General features: G+C 41.8%; 1 long non-coding RNA gene across 1 annotated transcript; it reads left to right on the forward strand.

Moving 5' to 3' along the window:
* Positions 1-3,691: 3,691 nt before the first annotated feature.
* Positions 3,692-11,049, forward strand: LOC135498128 (uncharacterized). Its single transcript, XR_010449007.1, has 4 exons — positions 3,692-3,799; positions 5,647-5,698; positions 10,503-10,569; positions 10,914-11,049. It is a non-coding gene; the product is annotated as an uncharacterized LOC135498128 (long non-coding RNA).
* Positions 11,050-21,971: the final 10,922 nt, after the last annotated feature.

The following is a 21,971-nucleotide window of genomic DNA, read 5'->3' on the forward strand; positions in this document are numbered from 1 at the left end:
GTCCTGAGTCCTTGAATTGTTCTACAATAAGTCCACTTATTCTCCATCAGGGTGAATGTCCGCTTGGTGATGTCACCACTGCATTAACCCCCTGTCAGGGAAAGTATGTAGCGGTGGGATTATTCCTACTAGTAGGCCAAGCGAGTGGGAAATTCCCTAGCTTAGTTGGTAGAGTGATGGCCTTGACACCCCAGAGAGGTCACGGTTCAATCCCCGGCATGGCCTAGGTTTTTTTTCTCTGTTATATTAGGCCTAACGTGGTACTATCCAGATTCTGGACGTTTGTTTGGATGATAAATAACCATTTGTACCTCAGATGAGCCCGGTTGTGAGGACACTACGTTCCCGGACAGGCGAGTATGTAGTGATGTCATCATTCCTACAGCTCACGCGAGAGGGAAATTCCCTTCTTCTCGAAGCCAGTCAGTTTTCTCATCATCCACAAGTACTGCAGCTTCACCGGGCACTGGACGTTTTTGGGATCCTATAATCATAGAGGATGTGTCGATCATTCCTTTCATAAAGAGCTTTAGTGCTTTGCACTACGTATTTACTAATTATAGTCAACAATTCCGGCTAGGCCTGCAACTTATCAAATCCCTGAAACATATCGGGTGATCTAAAATACGCCCCATTTAAAAGTCTGATTAAGCAGTCAGTTTTGCATCAATAGCTTTGAAATTCAGCCCTGATCTAGCATCGGATATCTCAAGTAAGCTAATAAAATTTCAATTTGCTAGGCCCTATATTACTGGTACGGTACTGATGTCAAGAATGCAAGTCCAAAAATGCAATATCAGTGGATATGGAAAACTGCCTTATTTGAGCAGCCATTCAACGTAGTTAACTTTTTGGCTCAACGTAGGGGAGTCATACCGTCGTCGTCGTCGTCATCGTCGTCTGTATCCTGTTTCAAAAACAGTGGCACGGTTCTTAAACGATAGGACTATGAACTTGAAACTTTGTACACCGGGCCCCCAGGTCAGGTGACCTCTGACACTGAATTTCGGTCGGATCTGATTTTTGACTTGGCCACCAGGAGGCCAAAAGTGGAAAGCTAAGACGTGTGATATCTCTGTTTTAAGTGAGTCGTTTTCAATAAAATTATTTTGGTATGTTCTAGCAAGGCTACATCACATATCATACGGGTTTTTGATTTGACTTACATGTAATTTTCGTTTGTGATTCACAGTTACTGGACACTTTAAAAATGGTATTCAATCAATTCGTGGGAAATAGTATGTGATGACGACAGAGTAAACTTTGAACAAATTTAAAAACAATAGTTTCATGTCACTGAGATCTTGGATCTACAAGCAAACATTGTCTACAAGCAAACATTTACAAACACTCATTGCTTCACACTCAATCAAACCCTGCACATCAAACATAATGCAGGTTGCCTTATGTGACGTTCAATACCTTATCAGTCCTGTAGACTATGCTCAGTCTTGTAGAATCTAGTCAGTTGTTTTGTCAGGTTTTAGTCTCGTCGACAGACGCTTTAGAGTGTGGTACAACATGGGCGACATGTGAATCGGACTGCAGCAGTCGGCTGCCCTGTCACCTCCTATTCTAGATAAGTATAAGCAAGTTTCACAAAAAAAGGAAAAATTCAAAATCAGACTGAATTGTGACCCGTCACAGCAAAACCAGTCGCAGTGAACCAGATTTCGGGTCGAACTCACGACTGTGGTAGGCACTCTTTGAACCTGCGCCACCCTTCTCCATTTCGTCTTAGCGAGTCAAAGAAAAGAGCGAATAATGGAAGACTGGGGGCAAAACAGCAGACGTTGCTTTCACAGTTTGAAGAGAGCGCAAGCATGGTGGGAAGGGTGCAAAATGCACACGGGCCGGTCCCATGTCGTCATTTTACAGCCGGTGAGTGAATTAGCGAGATGGACACCTATTCCACAGTCATTGGTAGATGAATCGGAGGTTCTATGACGTCGAATCCATTGACTTCTTGCGACCAACTCCCTTCGAGGTTCTTCACGTGACGTCTCGTAAAAGAACATCTATAAGTGATCTCTCCATCTTGCGTCTGCACATTCTGTGTCCTGTCAGCAACAAGGTAAGTTCTCCCTAAATTTCATAAGAGTGTCTAGAGCTCGTTTCGATATTCAGCGGGTCACTTTTTACTGCACAAAATATTGGGCTAGGGGGAAGCAGTTTCATGAAAATTTTCGTAAAAAATAAAATGTGGCGTAATTGTTAAACGAATTCCAAAATGCATATTTCTAACACAATTTGGCTACATTTGACAAATTGTTCTGTAAATAGTTCACAAATGAATTGTGATCAACATACCACACAAATGGTATGTCATAAGTCGGTTTAATGCTTAGAGTATTCAACATTTAAGGTCTCAGAGGCAAGAAGCCTTCCATCAGTCCAGGCTTACACTGTATTTTCTAGTAGCTCATGCAAGATATCAGTACTGTACTGTGTGTCCAACTCCACATCTTTTTTTTCGTTTAATCTTTTTACGTCAAAAAGTATATCCTTCTTGCACGTCTAGAGTACCAATGGTGATTTTGATACATTAATAAATCCGTTAGTGTTCTCTTGGCCAATTACTAGTAAATTTGATGAAAAAAAGTACGATTTAGATTTTAAAATAACCAATAACTTTGAACCAACTGATCCTTATCCATGTGATATCATCATGTGTATTTTTAATTTGTCGCTGGCAAGATGTCTACGATTGAATATTCTGTGCGAGTAAGGTCTTCATTTGCCTGCCCCGACTCACCACACAACAACATGCATGCAGACAGTCACTGGTAACTACATTCAGGCGTCCAACTGATGTTATAATAATCACCCCGGAGAATCAAAATCCTGAACTCCGGGCATTACATCCAAATCCAGGTTCCGAGTCATCTCATATTATTCCTGAGTGCCGAGTCCCTCGATCGTGCGTCCAGGAAAACCGCACTTCCTTGCTGCTAAAGATGCGATAAAGTTATGATTCAAGGCATTCGGATTTTGGGATCTTGGGGAACACGATCGTTGAAGTTTCACATTAAAGGTTCCGTCCGACTGGCTGCATGCAATAAGTGAAAAGCTTTATCTTGTTTAAATGCTTGCTTTACGATATTTTGCCTCGTCACACCGCCCAAACAGAGATATGGTGCTTGAAATCAGTCCATAGCAGGCCAAAAGCTCAACATGTAGATCCGAATGTACGCGTCAGTTAAAACCACCATATTTAGGTATGCCGTGGACAATCCATTTGCGATGAAACCATTTTGGGACTTGGAACTCAGGAATACCAGATGACTCGGAACCTGGACTTGGCACACAATGCCCGGAGTCCCTGCGGTGCGTCCCTTTGGCTCGGTCAAAGGAATACCAACCATTCATTAGAATTATAAGGCTGTCCTAAAAAAAAGGCATGATAAAAGCTACCTCAAACGCTGCTAAATGCCATAACCTAGACATTTTAAATGTATCTTCTATTGATATGCCCTGCTTGTAAAGTGACCGTCATCAAGTTGTTTAAGCGTTCATACATGGAACTATACTTATGATACAGGCGCCAGATCAACTGCCATGGTCACTCTCACCCTTAAGTGACCGTCTTACAGTGCAGAGTTGCCGATTGATTGTTTACTGATTCGAATCTCTTCCCAGCCAATTTGTAAGTGTTCAATTAAATATGTAACTTTTTCATTTACATCACTATTTAGTGTCTAGCAACGAGTGTTTCTCTTTTTCAGACTAGAAAAAATGAAGTTCTCTGCTATTTTCCTTTTGGCTGTCATAACCCTGGTCACCATGATGACGGTTGCCGGTAAGTCATCGAACACTGGGCGAGTTTCAAAAAGTGAATTCTATCAAACACTTTTATTTCACACTTTAATGAGTATGTGAAAAAAACATTTTCAACTGATATCTTTGAACATTAATTGTGTCTTGTATAGCTGTTGATGAGTACAATAAAACGTACGGGCATAAACGATTTTAACCATACAGATCCTGAGTACGGTAAGTGTTCTTTCCCAGGACGGAACTATAGATTTCAAGCGAAAACCTACAAACGTTTGCTCATCAAGTCCTCACAAAAGCAACGCAACATCCCGATTAGATAAAGACATCTGTTGTTCTTAAGAATGCATACCTCTATTTATCACTGCTGTAATATATGTACATGTACATTTCTGACATTTAATTTTAAAACCTCAGTGTTCGCCAAATTTATAGCAGTTAATGGCCGCATTTGAAAAACGTCCATTTTCGCATTGTTCTGTTCATGCTGTACAAATACTGTTGTTCTGAAACTAAATTTTCTCAACTACCATAATAGAAGAACGATTTCATTCATCTGAAACTTGCATTAAGGAATACGTTGTTAGGTTACACTAACATTTAATCGGCAGACACGTCCATTAAAGGGCTGCGCATCTACCTAAACTTTAGGTTAATCTTCCTACCTTGACCTCATCTTGGCTGGCTTAACCAGAGAAAAATCCGCAGAGAAAGATTTATCTGCCAGCAGAAGTGAAAATCAGCATATCCGACGTAATATTACCGTGTAAAGAAGAAAAAGTATTCCCGCACGAATGCTACGGTGGCTGGGAAAGGACATGGTGATTTTTTTTTCAGTGACGAGGGTTTTTTTATCTCAGGCGCCTGACTTATAACTCAGTCACCTGACTTAGTAACTCAGTCGCCTGACTTACGAAATGACGAAGTTTTGTTTTATCTCAGGCGCCTGAGTTACTAAGTCAGGCGTCTGATAAAAAAAACCTCGTCATTGAAAAGAAAAATCAACATGTCTTTTCCCAGCCATCGTAGAATGCAGACATGTATATATTTAAAACATTGATTCATGGATCGAGGCCAACTCGAAAGAGTTTAACAAAAACCGAGTACCTTTCACGTTTGAAAACTAATGTAAAGTAATGCATTATGCGGGGCTACTATTAATAGCGATCGGCTTCTGTCTTTTTGTGCAACTGTGCAAAAACTACTGAACAAAGTCTACATAAATAATGTTGAGGTAAACCTAGTACCTTCATTTGTTTTCAGTTTTTTATAAAAGCTACTGAACAAAAACTTATAATTCAAAGTATAAACTTGTAATGTCATCAATATATACAACTTCATACAGCTTTGCTTCGTAAAAAAACCTGGTCTTGTAGCTGTTCGCGCCTAAATTGTGAATTGACTGACTCTAGTTGGAAAGGTAGTTAAGCTTATAGTGAATGGCCAGTGAATTGTTACCTTAATTCATAATGTGTATAGGAATGAAACTGATTTCTTTTGCTGGATTTGGGTGTAACCCGTTTGTGTATATGTTAGTTGTTGTGTTTAGAATTTGTTAGTCTTGTTCCAGCTGTGCCATAGTGTAGAATGTTTTTTTGTGCAGTTGCAATATATATGATTTTATCTTGAAGAATATACAGTCCTCTTATGTGAACTATCGTTATTTATCAACTATTTCGAAACCGAGCCCATTCAATAGCATAATGAGAGATGAATCAAATTTTCGTAATTTTCTCGAAAAGTGACAAAGATGATTGCTCCAAACATTTTAACAATCACATACCAGTATTTTTCCTAAACGCTCAAACGCTCATGAGTGTTTTTTACTAAATTCCTTATCGGGTGAGACTAATGCATTCTGTTCTGTTTCAGAAGCATTCCCGGCCGCTGATGATGCCGAATCCCTCGTAAAACGAGAGTGGTCGTGAGTACACTATTATACCATCTTAGTCAATTATGCAATCATTATATGGCATAGTGTTCTCAGTATTGAAACAACCTGGAATACACACGAGATCTTTGGTAAATCTTTCTAAGGGTCACATCCATGAATTTGTTGTCTAAAATGTCGGGTAAGTTCACATACATGTTTCCTCACGTATACCGTCTTCCTATACCGCTAAGACAAAATAACAGTGTCCATACATTGGGTGGGGTATGTAATAGGGCTCACCACATGCGGAGCAGTTTTTCTTTGCCCACGTGATGAATGGGCATTGTCCATTTGCTCCGCCTCGGTTACACCATGAATAAAGACCAAACACGATTGTCTGTTAATACAATCCATTCAATTCATTTAAAATCCCATGAACCAATGGTAGTTGACTGCAAGTAGAGGTTGTCTCTGGTCTGTGCCACGATCTGAGTTAATCAGCCCAATCCACTAGGCCTAACCTTTGTATTAGGTAGGCGAGGTATTCATCACTTCTGGGCTCTTAAATATGGTGCCCAAAGACGGTATACGTGAGGAAACGGTAGTTGATAAAACTTGGAATCAGAGAAACCATGTAACCTGTGCTAAACCATGGAATCAGTCCTAAAATTGCATAAAAACATGAAATAATGCCATTGGAACCTAAGGTGGTTACGAATCAATATTTGGAGCTTATTTTTACATGATCAGATCGGAATTTAACGGTAGTTTAGAAATCAGTCGCATTTCCGATTCAACAATCTATATTTTAGAACAACCCAGAAGTATTACGGTAGCAGGAAGGGTTGGGCGTTTGTGGTTTCTGAGTCTGAGGGGGTTGGTGTCTGTTGACTGTGCTTTACGAGAGACTAGGCATGGCGCCAGTCTCTCTTAAAGCACAGTCAACAGGCATTTGGTGTCAGTATTTGGGTAAGTACAGAATCAAGGCAGCTCAGAGAGCAATGATTGAACGATGCTGTGGACAAGTCCAAGGATACTGCATCAGTCACGACCAACTTCTCATCAGAAAGCGTCACCACTGTTGAAGTGAGCTGCACTGCTCCACCTTCAAACTAAGACGAGTTCTTGTCCTTTCCCAGACCGATGGAAGATCTGGGACGAACTAACAATGCAGCAGGAGTGAACAGCCTCTAGTTTATTGATAACAAGAACTTGGATTGATGATGAGTCGGACTATCTAGTATCGAGCCGGAAATCCGTACCTTCCACTTAATTGGACAGCTATTCCAGAACTGTCTGAAACATGTTAAAGTACACGTACATATAATATTAGATCGCCTAGCAACTGCTCACAAACAAATGGTCAAAGCGTAATAATTAATGACATTATCTGGCTAGGCCTATGCTGTACTTATACATTAGGCCTTGAGAATGTATGCATGCACGTGTACACTTTGTATATACGAGGACTACTGGGAGGCCCAATGTTGTTGACTTGACATAAGAACGTCGGAACTACACACCCAATATTATAATATTACAGAGCAGGTCTCTGTTACACCACCAGCATATTCAATGTTCAGTTCCAACCTGTACCAGTCCAATGCACGCCTGTCATGGTCAGCAGTGGTCAGCTTAGCGCGATATGGAACATTCTTCCGAAACTCAAGCGAGGGAAGTCTGCTCATTAGCATATCTCGCGCACTGCTCCTTCTTGTCAAACATCGTAGTGAAATCGTAATGGAAAACGTCTGGCTTTGCGCCAGACATTGAGATTAATAAGCGAAGAACAAATAGGTAAAAAAGTTCTACTTACGCGAGACTGCTGTGATAAAATTATCATTGCAGAGACTCCGGTGACGTACACATATATTTTTTACAATCAAAAATGCCCTCAAAAGACGACATGGAATGACTATTTTATTGATATTTCCTACTATTTACCTTCCAATTATCAATTGATACAAATAGATCGGCGTTAGGTCGCATGCTTTTCTTTCCTGGTTACACTATAAAGCAAAATAGTTGCAACCCCGTAAATGCGCTATAAGTCCAATAATAAGTGACGGTGACCCGTTATAAATGTTTCGCCAGCTTCGCTTTTTTGCCGCTTTGGGCCCTTGCGTCCAGTCATACCTCGCCTCCAGTGTACATTACTGATCTCCCAAATATGGGCATGCACGTCACGACACGCCCACCACACACCAATAATATGCACCAATCAGCGCTCCGCTTACTACTCCACCACACGGGGCCTAATTGAACTACGGAGCGGTGTGATCATACAGGATTGAGTACATCATGCAGTACCGGCTGGCACTTATCCGTACATAATCTTAAGCATGACAAGAAACGTATAAGAGGATTTATTACCGAAGGTTTTAGCCGGGTTTGGAGATGAAAAATGAGAACGAATTCACGGTGAGCGATTTCGTACATTTTCATGTACACATCGGGATGTAGAGATATTTTCGTGATGTCACCAGTTCTAAGCGGACACATTTTTTAGTGATTCCCGAGAGCATGTTTGTCCTATCTACCAAGCTTAATCAGAGCATCATATATACAAAATGATTCTTCTAATAAAAACGTATAATTTTAGTATATGGAATACAAAACAATCACAAAACCTTTCTTTTGCTTTCATTGAAAGAAATCATTAGATATTTGCAATTGCGGCCCGTCATGAATATAAGTTTATATTTTAACGACAACAACGCATTTCAAATGCATTCCATGATGACGTCATCCTCCACAAAAAGGTGGTTTCTGGAACTACTGGCAAATTGCTATCAATAAAGTCAGCTGGGACGAGATTGGCAGTTGGAAGGGTAATATGTAAAGTCAAGGACTTGGTGAGCCCCCCTTTAGGTCGGGGGAGCACCCCCGAACCCCCCTACGATAGCGTAACGTTTTTACCCAGTACAATGGAGGGGAAACCCCCCAACCCCCCCCCCCCCAAACCCCCCCATGTTGGGACCATCCATAGTTCCTTCCGACACATTTTTGTTTTGGTAATGGTAATGTAATACTTTGTGATTATCCTTATTCACGGGAATCGGGCGTTTCCAGTGATATACGACACAAATGGGTTGTCCTCATGAATTCACTTTGAAAACGCATTTTAAAATAGATGTTACGTCATCATCGCGTACATTTGGGAAAAACTCCCTAACGAGACCGGAGCAGACGGCTGAAAGTAGTTTATTTATTGGCCGCTGAATGCAGAATGTCGCTCACCCGAATTTTTCACGCAACTATAGCTGAATAGAGCTAGTTCTAGTTTGTGATTCATTTTGATACTTCAGATTTGGGCAGTAGACCAAAATAACTTAGTCGTCAGTGTGGTTTTAAGCTGGAAAAACGTATTTGTTTTTCTTAAAGTGCCTTTTTTGGACGGGTGTGTGCGATTGTTTTGTTTATGTCACGTGACCTCGACAATGTCGACACAAAATTGAAATAAACCACCCTTTTCTGTCATTATTTAGGACGGATATTTCTCTAATAAAAGTATTAATATAATTGGCCAATTTTTTAGGCATATGTAGCGAATTCCCATGAAGATTTAAATTAATTTAAATTTAATTTAAATTAATTTCAACCAATGGGATAGCAACCACCACCGGAAGATCGCGGAGAAATCGTAAACTCAACGGAGTTAATTCAGAAAAAAACCAAACAAATTGTTTGTAGGATATACAATAGTTACTCTCTTTATTTCTCATCATTCATTATATACTCCCGCACACACGTGTATCTTAAGAGCCCCTCCTAAAGGGGGGCTTATAAATTGTGGAAAGAACGCACCCGATTTCACGCGGTACTTCCACAGTGATTCCACGGTTTAGTACTGACTATTCCATGGTTTAGCACAGGTTACATGGTTTCACTGATTCCAAGTTTTATCAACTACCTGAGGAAACAGAGTAATACCTGGAAGTTTAAGGTGAAAGACGGGACCCGTCGTGGAGATCCGTGCATGATAATATATGCAAGTTCTATTGAATGCCTGTACCTTCGGAAAAGCATCAAATTGTCGATGAAAACTTAAATGTGTCATTGGCGTTTATCTCCAATTTGATATCACGAGCGGGCAATCATATGAAAAAAATATCGTCAACCGACATCAAGTCTTTCTTTTATGCATTCAACACCACTAGATGCTTCTTGATGAGCAACGATTCGCTACAATACAGGGGGTTATCCCCGACAATCAGCACCCGTGTGTAAAAGGCTCTGCCGCATGTGCCTACTAATATACTCTGGATTCTCAACAATGTAAGACCGATTCATTAATTTGAAGTATGACCGCCCCCAGTATGATATATGTATGCATTGAACATGCCAAGGTCCCTCCATACTGAAAAACTTGTTGATCTTCAGGTTGTGGTATTGAGTGATTGACAGGGGTTGGCTTTGGGAATTAACTGATCATTAGTGACCTAACCACTGTCAGTGATGATAGTGTGGTGAATCTACGTCCCTGTCTATTAGCCTTGGTCTATTGGCAGTGAATCTTCAATAAAAAATAGCATTGATTAAGTGAAATCGTTATGGGACTGGCACTCTAAACTCTTTCCATGAGATTGATGCAAAGGCGAGTGACATGAACACTAGACAATATTGGTGTCGCCCACCCAGTGTCCATCCCGATTGAACAATGTTGAATTGCATCCATCGACAATCACTGACAATGCGCACAATATTAACGGGTGCTTGGTCTACCTATCCAGAAACGGTCTTATATCGATGAGTCTAGAGTAGCGACTACATTATCATTTAAATAAACTGTCTCTATCTATGTGGACATTGCATTATCGTTTTTAAACATTTGAATGCTTTTTCCCATTTCCAGAAGATTCTTTAACACTCCCACCCTGGACAATATTGATAGGAACGTTGAGAAAATAATGAAAACAATAGTAAGCATTTTCAAACAAAGCATATTCGACCCGGATAATCAATTGGCCAACTTGGATAGAATCATCCATGCCCACCAACCGATCTCTGACATATACACTGCATCATCAATTACCGATGTACATTTTATATTAATTTAATAGCCACGCCGTTTGTTTTGGTGTTCGTGTGTTCAGTGATGCTGCGCATGGTACTTCACCACTGATGTGTGTGAATTTCTAGAGATTGAAACACATTTTGATTTACGTCACGTGCATCCATTGCATATCAAGTTCATGTACTTTCAGATGTTTGCAACCAAGATATAATATATTCTTCTTGAATGCGTTTTCTTTCTACCTTGCAGACTGGGGAGGGCAAGTAGCATTGATGTAGACATTGTAGAAATGACGCAGACTGCCGTTTTGTGCTTCTAGAAAATATTTCAAAATTCTTGTAGGAAGAAGTAGACGATGAAGTTCATGTGGTAAATATATGCACTTGGAGGCAAAACATCATGTGTCTTATTATTTATTTATACTTTTGTATCCTAGTTACTGGCATAAGATGATCTACCCATATCGGTAGGTTTCGCCGGATCTTACGCCTGTGTGTATTATATTTCGACCTCTTTTTCATCTATCAATTGCACTGAGAACATCGATAAAGAACTCCAAGGGTCTCATTGATCAAACTAAGGTCCCACTTGTAGTGGAAAAAAATGTGATGTCCTTTCCCAGCCACCGTACGTATGTATACTGGTTGAAATCCTGTATTGCTGTCATGGATTGTCAATGATACCATGCGTTCCCCTACATGATTTATTCTGACGAGTTTAGCACTCTGCCATTTTCACATTAAGTCTGTAAAAACGCCATGACTGATGCCGGCTGAGCACGGCTGAGCACGGTCGGTTAGAGGTTTGCCAACCATAGTTCTATATGGAAAACGCAATGAAATACGCCGGCTCGGAAGGACATCTGGTAATTCAATTTTACGAGGTATATATTCCATTCCGCCTCTCGATATACACCCTGAATTGCAGTAGGCTTACCTGATGGAGTCAGTTGTTGCTGGTTGTAAATCCTATTTGGATAACACTAGAGCCCGTCCCAAACTGACCCTAGGGAATGGCTTAAAATATCTTAATGTTCGATCGTTAAAACCATCGAAGTGACCAGATGATCTATAACTTCCCAAACCCTTCAATATCGTGTGGGTCATGTGGAAGGGTTTTGCCATTACAAGCATTTGGTAAAGGACGTGAACGAGTACAGTCGTCAAACTGCTGCGCTCAGATGATTCAGCATAAACGGTTGATCTTGAAAGGCGCTTCCCCATCCTCCGGGAAAGCCGCAAGTTCTTCAATATTTTGTCCAGTGGCAACAATTGGTATTGAAAACGAGTCGGAGTAATTCACCGAAGCTTATGATCACTCAGTATTAACTGGAGAGTTGTGAAGTGTTTCGTGGAGGAACCCTGAACCATGAAGTCACACTCAGGGATCCGGTTCGTACAAATCTCTCAGGGCGGTGCAACGTGTGTTTTCGAGTGTTTCCTCTCATTGGAAAAACAGGTTGACATCTTCTCGCTATTGAAAAGTTATGGTCTTTCTGCTGGCTATTGTATGGAAACACTGAATTCTCGGGGAAAATGTCATAATTTTGGGACGTCCAATAAAATAAGAACGGGTCGAAATTTCCGGACGACTGGTCTCGAAGTTTTGGGGCGACCTCCACGCCGCCTATTATTAAGTTCTGTCGTATCAATACAGCCGCCGACTTTTTCATTGTTCTCGCCAACAGATAGATAACATCAACAGTCGTTCTGAATGGAGGTAGATAGGGATCCTACCTTATTTGAGAAGGCTGATGTGAATACATCTGTAGATTTCGGCACAGTTGCAATCCAACTGGAAACGGACTGCTCCCATTTTGTACAAAATGAATCACGCGTACGCAGATTATAAGAAACCGCATTTTGAACAAAGTTTCATTTTTTGACGAAGAATGTGTTCTCTCATATGGCCTGACGCGATTTCGGATTTATTTTGAGGAATTTATGCGATGGGTTCCCATTTTAAGGGACGTTTAAAAATGTTGGCCTTTTCCGCTACTGACTGTATGAAAACACTGAATTATTAACACATTCTTCTCGGTTTCTCCCGACTGCAAAGTCATGGTCTCACGTGCTGTCTATTGTACGGAAACACTGAAATATGAGGAACAACCAAAACGTTACACTGGGTGGTCATAGAGCTACAACGTACACACGGTACATGGACACGCCAGCAAATAATGGCTTAACGAAGGATTCACGACCATGTTACCAGGTTCCAAGATGGCGGCGGTGTGGAGTCAACTTGTTCTCGTGCTAGGAGTATAAGCCCAATTTTTGTGTCGTATGGTAGAGCTGGTTAAAAAGAACAGTTTGGTAAACAAGAGTGAACGGCTGCGAAGGCTGCAGGCCGGAGGTCTTGTTGTGGAGTTCACGGAAAGGGGTTTTATTCCCCTTTTTCGCCCAGAACTTTGTCTATGTACATATAACGTATACGTAGTCTACATACGGACGAGGAGGAAGGCACAGTCAGGGCGCCGTTCCGCATGATGAGTCAGGACACAAAAGACCAACCACCAAACAATACGCCGAGGCAGGCCGGTGCTAAATGCAAACCAGATCAGAGATCCCCAATGGAAGGATCAGGCAGCCCCGACCTGAAAGTTGGCCGAATCGATTGCGATAAAATGGATAATAGCTCAATCAATCTCGTAGATTTGTTTACGGAGTTACGCAGTCTAAGATAGGACCAGAAAGCTTTCGAGCTAGCATGGCAGATCGGATTGATAATACCCTAAAGGAGGTCAAAGATAGTATTGTGAAAAGTAATAAAGACCTCAGGGACTACTTGGACATCGAATGCGGGAAAATAAGTAGCAGAATGGATCGTATTGAAGATCACATGCGTGCCCTCGAGGTAGCACCTCCGGTACAACCTAAAGTGGAAGACTTCGACCCGGAAGTGTCGGTAATCGCGATAGGTCTACCGGGCGATTCGGAAAAAAATCTTCAAGCGAGCGTTGAGAGTCTGCTGGCGGTCGGGCTGGAACTAAACGATGTTGAGTGCGTTAAATGCATGAGAACCAAGCCGAGGTTTGGTAAACCGGGAGGAGTGAAGATGCGTTTCTTTTCGGTCTCTGATAAAATTAGGGTACTGTCTGCCAAAAGAAAGCTCAAGGATAACCCCGACTATTCCCATACGTATCTTAAGAGCGCTAATTCCCACGCAGAGAGGCTGATCGACTTCATCTTCCGGCAGATCTTGAAAGAAATACCTGATGGCGGGAAGTTTAGATTCACTGGCAGCGGGCGCCTTATCCGAAACGACATAAACAAGAATGGAGACGAGGAGGACATCCAGCCACCGGGCCGGTTTGGTGATCCATCAGCCAGCGGCAGAGGATGCAACAACGATGACGGTTACCGTCGGCCCTGGCCACGTCGTGGTGGCGCGGTGGTGGTGTTAGAGGTGGTGGACATGGCAAGGATAGAACCCAGTCCTCTTTGGGTCTGACCGTATCGAGCTGGAATATAAACGGTTGGACTTCGGATAACAAAGGTTTGCGGTGCGAAATAAGAAACCACATAAGTAGTGACATATTTTGTGTGAACGAATCTCATCTCACTGGCGATAATACGATTGAGGTGGGTGGTTACAAGTGGTTTGACTACAGTCAATTGTTACAGATTATATGATACCCTTGTACGTCCTTTACCTCACGAAGAAATTAATTGCTAAGATTTTTCTTGCTGATTTTATTACCAATAACTAGCTAATTTAACTAGTAATTAAATTGTAATTTAATTGGTACGATTTATAGGTCCTGGGAAAACACATCATGACAGATATTTACAAGACTGAATGTTGCAAAACAGGTTGACTTGATAAGATGTGTGACCGGACCGCCGTCTGACTGATGGACAGCTTATAGTGGATACGTTATTTGCCTCTTAATTCTATAACTCAATTCTAGAGCTCCTTGGCTTTGGTTAGTTTTGTTGTTAAATTGATTTTTAATCAGTTACAGTACACGACTCAAATACATTCCAAATAGAAAGCCAGACACTAAATAATGATGTAAATAAAAAAAATTACAAATTTAATTGAACACTTACAAATTGGCTGGGAAGGGATTCGAACCAGTAAACAATCAATCGGCAACTCTGCACTGTAAGACGGTCACTTAAGGGTGAGAGTGACCATGGCAGTTGATCTGGCGCCTGTATCATAAGTATAGTTCCATGTATGAACGCTTATACAACTTGATGACGGTCACTTTACAAGCAGGGCATATCAATAGAAGATACATTTAAAATGTCTAGGTTATGGCATTAAGTAGCGTTTGAGGTAGCTTTTATCGTGCCTTTTTTAGGGCAGCCTTATAAATCTAATGAATGGTTGGTATTCCTTTGGTCGAGCCAAAGGGACGCACCGCGGGGACTCCGGGCATTGTGTGCCAAGTCCAGATTCCGAGTCATCTGGTATTCCTGAGTTCCAAGTCCCAAAATGGTTTCATCGCAAATGGCTTTTCCACGGCATACCTAAGTATGGTGGTTTTAACTGACGCGTACATTCGGATCTACATGTTGAGCTTTTGGCCTGCTATGGACTGATTTCAAGCACAATATCTCTGTTTGGGCGGTGTGACGAGGCAAAATATCGTAAAGCAAGCATTAACAAGATAAAGCTTTTCACTTATTGCATGCAGCCAGTCGGACTGAACCTTTAATGTAAAACTTCAACGATCGTGTTCCCCAAGATCCCAAAATCCGAATGCCTTGAATCATAACTTTATCGCGTCTTTAGCAGGAAGGAAGCGCTGTTTTCCTGGACGCACGATCGAGGGACTTGGCACTCAGGAATAATATGAGATGACTCGGAACCTGGATTTGGATGTAATGCCCGGAGTTCAGGATTTTGATTCCCCGGGGTGATTATTATAACATCAGTTGGACGCCTGAATGTAGTTACCAGTGACTGTCTGCATGTTGTTGTGTGGTGAGTCGGGGCAGGCAAATGAAGACCTTACTCGCACAGAATATTCAATCGTATACATCTTGCCAGTGACAAATTAAAAATATACATGGTGATATCACATGGATAAGGATTAGTTGGTGCAAAGTTATTGGTTATTTTAAAATCTAAATCGTACTTTTCATCAAATTTACTAGTATTTGGCCAAGAGAACACTAATGGATTAATTAATATATCAAAATCACCATTGGTACTCTAGACGTGCAAGAAGGATATACTTTTTGACGTAAAAAGATTAAACGAAAAAAAAGATGTGGAGTTGGACACACAGTACAGTACTGATATCTTGCATGAGCTACTAGAAAATACAGTGTAAGCCTGGACTGATGGAAGGCTTCTTGTCTCTGAGACCTTAAATGTTGAATAATCTAAGCATTAAACCGACTTATGACATACCATTTGTGTGGTATGTTGATTACAATTCATTTGTGAACTATTTACAGAACAATTTGTCAAATGTAGCCAAATTGTGTTTGAAATATGCATTTTGGAATTCGTTTAACAATTACGCCACATTTTATTTTTCAAGAAAATTTTCATGAAACTGCTTCCCCCTAGCCCAATATTTTGTGCAGTAAAAAGCGACCCGCTGAATATCGAGACGAGCTCTAGACACTCTTCTGAAATGGAGGGAGAACTTACCTTGTTGGTGGTAGGTCACAGAATGTGCAGATACAAGATGGAGAGATCCCGTATAGAGGTTCTTCACGTGACGTCACGTCAAGAACCTCGAAGGGAGCTGGTCGACGTCATAGAAGCTCCGATTCCTCCACCAATGACTGTGGAATAGGTGTCCATCTCGCTGATTCACTCAACGGCTGTACAATGACGATATGGGACCGGCCCGTGTGCATTTTGCACCCTTCCCACCATGCTTGGGCTCTCTTCAAACTGTGAAAGCAACGTCTGCTGTTTTGCCCCCAGTCTTCCATTATTCGCTCTTTTCTTTGACACGCTAAGACGAAATGGAGGAGGGTGGCGCAGGTTCAAAGAGTGCCTGCCACAGTCGTGAGTTCGACCCCAAATCTGGTTCACTACTATTTCATCTTTCTGTCGTTTAGCAAGGCACTGATAACCATGCTTCTCTCCACCAAGGAATAAGTGGGTAACTTAATAGCTGGATTAGAGAAATGGCGAAATATGGATGCTTGTTCTGAAAGTTGAAACAATGCAGCTCGGACATGTGATGCTTCTTCATAGTTGAACTTAAACCAGAATGTACAAGCCTAAAGCTATGATGATATTGTTTCAAAGCGCATTTTGAACGACTGAACGAGTGATCGCTTTGAAAAAGGGTGTATAGCGTTTATCACTATCCGGGACCCGTGAATTTGAGATTTTCTCGTATATATACCTTTAAGGATTGAAAGTCGTCACAGTAAGTTATAAAATGTAAAATTTCTTGCCGGGGGCGGGTGGACGTTGTAATCAGCCTGGTTTGCAAGGTCCTATTGGTTCAGAGCAAACCTTTACATGATAAATCATTATTTGACACACTTCGGCACACGCCCTTGGTCTATCAAAAGGTTGACGCAAATATGTCACCCGTCACAGCAAAACCAGACGCATATCGCTCTGAGCTTGACAGGTTGATCGAGACGGACTATTTGTTCATTTCACTGTTGTCTGCCTTTTGTGAAATATAAGCACATCAATTTCTTCTATTATCTCCTGGTGTCATTTAGGCTCATCTAATGTGCGACATGCGACTGGTTTTGCTGTGATGGGTCACATATGTTACAGACAAAGCTAACTCAGGGAATCAGTCTGTCTTGCAGCTGACAAATCTGCTAATAGCATGAAAGGGCTTTCGCACGTTAAAACTTAACAACTAGCTTGGCGTAATTCCATAAACAAGTTTCGAAACATGTCTTCGAATGCCAGCACAGTGCCTTGAAAATTAGAAATTTGTGTCCGAATTTGAAAAGTCCAAGTTGAGTGAAGATGTACGTTATGTACTGGATACAGATATCATCAATCCCGTTGTGTTGATATACAAAAGACTATACTAGACACTACCTTTCAGGAGATGCGTATGTATAATAGTTCACCACAACCGTATTATGATTTCGATGCTGCAAATACCGAGGAACCAGGTGTCTGAGGAGCGGGGAATACGTGAATATGTCATGGTAAGTGTGGGCGTTAGAGTTGGTAACTCTTGACTGAAATTCTCAGGAATCTTTATACCGCTATTTTCGGCCTGCATTTTGTGACAAAAACCCTGGTGTATTGTGTGTATTGTGTTGATTCTTAAATATCGCATACGGCCGCTCGATGCATAATTGTTGACCTCATAAAGAAATTGACAGCGCTTACTTTGACAAATTTTTACCATGTTTCAGCCAAATGTTGAATGAGACGTTTTTGGTGGCATAGGACTCAAAATCGTTACCAACATCTGATTGGTTATCGCTCTAAAGACGTCATCATTCAAAAATATCCATAAGTAAGAATTTTAGTAGCGAAAAATGGCTCCAGTCAATAGGTACATGTAGTATAGTTTACAAAAGTATGGCCAAAGTGTATTGTCACTCTTCAGATTTGTCCCATATAAAATGATAAAAGATAATGAAATAATAAAATATGGGACCAATTTCTAAGTTGAAGTATTTACTCGTCGTCAGTTCAACGCAAGTGCTCACAGGGAAGACGTCACATCACCGTCAACGGCAGCCAGTCATGTATCGGATTACATTACTAGTCAAATCTGCAATCAAACAATCAAGCAGATGTGGAGTGGTGTTCCTAATACTGATGGTGGAGTTTTTGTTTGTTGTCCTGAGGCTTTTAATCCAAATTGATTGCTGGCACATTTTCAAAGGAATTGGTAAATCACTGATACAGTGATTTTTGAGGGGTACCGCAGATGTTACTTCTGTTTGATAGTTCCAACAGCCACTGTGCTGATATTTAAAGGAGAAATCGTGGACGTTTTGTCAGTCCATCACCTAGATAAGGAATCAAAAGACCGACATTTTCTTTCTTGACACCCCGATACATGTATACATGTATATGTATAGATGAATTATGTTTCCTGGCAGCTCAATTTAGTAAACAGTCATGGATTCTATGCAGAATGAAAATGTTCGACACCTCGTCCTCGAGCGATCTTATTAAAGCCCGCAGCACACTAACCGCCAACTTTGGCGTTCACTGGCATTTTTTGCCGCAAGAGCCCTGAACGCCTGAAAAATCCCTACTCTGCTACGAACGGCGTCGGCTAACGCGACTTGCCGCGACTTGCCGCAACTAAACGCCAAATATCTAACATGTTTGATTTTTGACGCGTGTCGCCGCGTTTGAACGCAAGAAGAAGCCAGGTGTGCGGCGGATGGCCGCCTGACTTGGCGTCGGCGGCGAGGCTATGGCCAATCAGTATGCGTCTTGATGTCACATGATTTCGAAATGGCAGCCTAAAGTTGCGGAAAAGACGCTACTGGACGCCGATTCTGGGCAGGTGTGCTCTGACCGGGATCCACTGGCCGCCAACTTCGGCGTCGAGAGGCGTCAGCTGAACGCTTCTTGTCGCCAAAGTTGGCGGCTACTTTACTGCGGGCTTTACACAATTAATACGAGGCGGCAGATCTTTCCCTGATGTGGAATACGACAAAATCCACTTCTGACAATTCACTCACTGTGTAGGCCGTATCACGTTGATAGCGTAAGTATGTACATTATACACAAAACCACTCGAGTGTGATTTCTGAGGTAGGCCTATCAGACTAAACCCGAGTCATGGGCTAATATGAATAAAAACAAGTATTTACTTCCCAGTAGATACTTGGAGGTAAAGCAGTACTTACTATAAGCAAAAGGTAATGCTTGGTTCGGTATGAATAAAGCAAATCTTTTACTTGACAAGCTTTGCTAAAATCTTGGAAGCATATACTACCACCGATGTCACATTTCATATGACACACTCATGAGGTAAGTGCGGTTTCCGAGCTTATTTCCTGTTACATAAATTGGCCTTGGGTGAAAAACCATTGTATTATGTATAGTGTCGAATTCGGAGATCCGCGTCATCATCATCCTCATCACCTTCGTCATCATCGTCATCCTGAGCATCGATGAAGTCGTCATCCCTATCATTTAGGTATTTGGCAGCATTGTGAAGTACGCAGCATGCTACAACTACACTTGGCACTTTTGGAATTCGTAGCCTGACCTGTCCCAGCAAAATCGGAAATCTCTTTTTCAGTTGCCCGAAACATCTCTCTATAACGGCCCTTTCCTTTTTATGTATCCGGTTGAAGGTTCTCTCATGTGGCTGCACTGGATTACCGTAGGGCGTCATAAGCCATGGTGCTATGCGATATCCTTCATCCCCAAGAAGATGTCCATCACCCCGAGTATTTGCCATGAAGCGACCTACATCCGAATTTTTCCAAATTCTACTGTCATGAACTGATCCTGGCCAGTTTGCGTCAATGCTGGTGAATCTTTCCTGGGCATCACAGGATGCTTGCACATTAATGGAGGCAACACCTTTACGATTAATATATTCATCTCCATATCCGCGTCTTCCCCCTGGCTTGCAAATTTTCACATGTGTGCAGTCAAGGGCGCCAATTGCACCCGGCATCTCGAAATTTTCCTGCCACAGTTGCTGCGAAATTCTAATATCCGCCAGTGTACTCGGAAATTTAATCCATAAATTAGCTTTGGCCAAAATCTGTTTCAACACCTTGGAAAATGTTTTGCAAACAGTGGACTGATGAATTCCTTTATCCTCTGCAACACCACTCTGAAAACCGGGGTCCCCCACGTGTCGTAGAAAAACGTCCATTTGTTGCTTGACACTCAAACATCCACCTCGCGTTTCCCCTGTATCAAGTAGGAAATGTTCTGCCAACCAGAGGACATTCTCCTCCTCAAAATGATACAAACTCCTATATTTTTGAACCCGACATGTCCTTCTGGGTAAATACACTTTACGCTGTCTAGGAACCGCCATGAATTCGGCCATGGCTGATAGACGTCCGATGGCTACGAATTCCAAGCCACCAACTGAGCTACCTTGAAAATTGGAAGTATTTCCTTGCTAGTAAAAGGTACTTACTACATTTTATTTATAAGGATATGAGCAATTACTTTTCTTGAAAGCAAATGCTAGACACTAAAAAGCATTTGCTTCTGCTATGAGTAGATACTTATAATATCTAGCATTTACTTTGGTTTTATTCATATCAGTACAAGTAAATATTCAAAATTACAAGTAAAAGCATATGCTTGGTTTTATTCATATCAGCCATTGTCTTTGGCTTGGAAAAGGGTTTCCTTGCCAAAGACCATCATTCGGGTGTAGTGTGATACCTCAGAAATCACACGAGTGTGGTTTTGTTTTTATCCTATGCCGCAATATGCGATTTAAACGAAGATATTTCCCCGACTCAGCATCATCGCCATCACTTGGATGTATCCTGGAGCGGTCCACAACAGAGCAAGAAAGGAGTGCCAATATCATACCGGTGAAAAGGAAGCGTAATGATGGTTGAGGGTTGGGGTTAGGGTACCATCAGAGGGGTACTCCTTCCTTGCCCTGGGTTAATCGTGTCACAGGACTGTATCATCATGACGGTTTGGGGGTTCCACTCGAGCAGCCCGGGGTTAGCAGCTCGAAAGGACTTATTGAGAGGCCAATGGGAGTGTGGGGGGGGGGGGGGGATGGGTCTTCATGTCGACAGTTGCATGAGTTCACTAGAGATTGCAATTTACATATGAATCTGCCAAAGTGCCAGACTACGATAGTCCGCACACCTTTCGGGGGGGGGGGGGCATTTTCGATTTCTTTGCCGGCTAGCCTATTGTGATGATGCAGTTGAGTTATCAGTTACACGGAGAAAACCGTCTATCAAAACATAAATTGGCGGAAGGAACTATAGCACTAGCAGGTTCCCAACCAGGGGGTTTGGGGGGTTCCCCCCAACTTAAAGGCGCTGCGCGCTTACTAGGGCTGAAGGGGTTATTGTCGTCCTGGGTACACATAAAGTGTACCCAGGTTCAATGTCGTACAGTGAAATTATAACAGTAGACATACAATCTAGCTCGAGGCAATGAACATGCTCGACACCTGATCCTCATGCAAGCATTTATAGTCCTCGGCCGAGAGACGCCGTTGACATCAACTAGCATTTTTCTCCGAGCTTTGGAGCTTTGCAACCGACAGCACTTTTCTTGATCACAGAACTTCTTCGCAACACACACAAGTTGGTCGTTCCCTGCTCAATTCTGGTATACATCATAATCTCTGTGATAAAACAAGAAAACTGCACGAGTGGCTGATCCGGGTCACCGCTGATCATGTTTTTTTCCAGCCTGAAAGCTTGG

Source organism: Lineus longissimus, chromosome 13 (assembly GCF_910592395.1).
Source record: "Lineus longissimus chromosome 13, tnLinLong1.2, whole genome shotgun sequence".
Lineage (NCBI taxonomy): Eukaryota > Metazoa > Nemertea > Pilidiophora > Heteronemertea > Lineidae > Lineus > Lineus longissimus.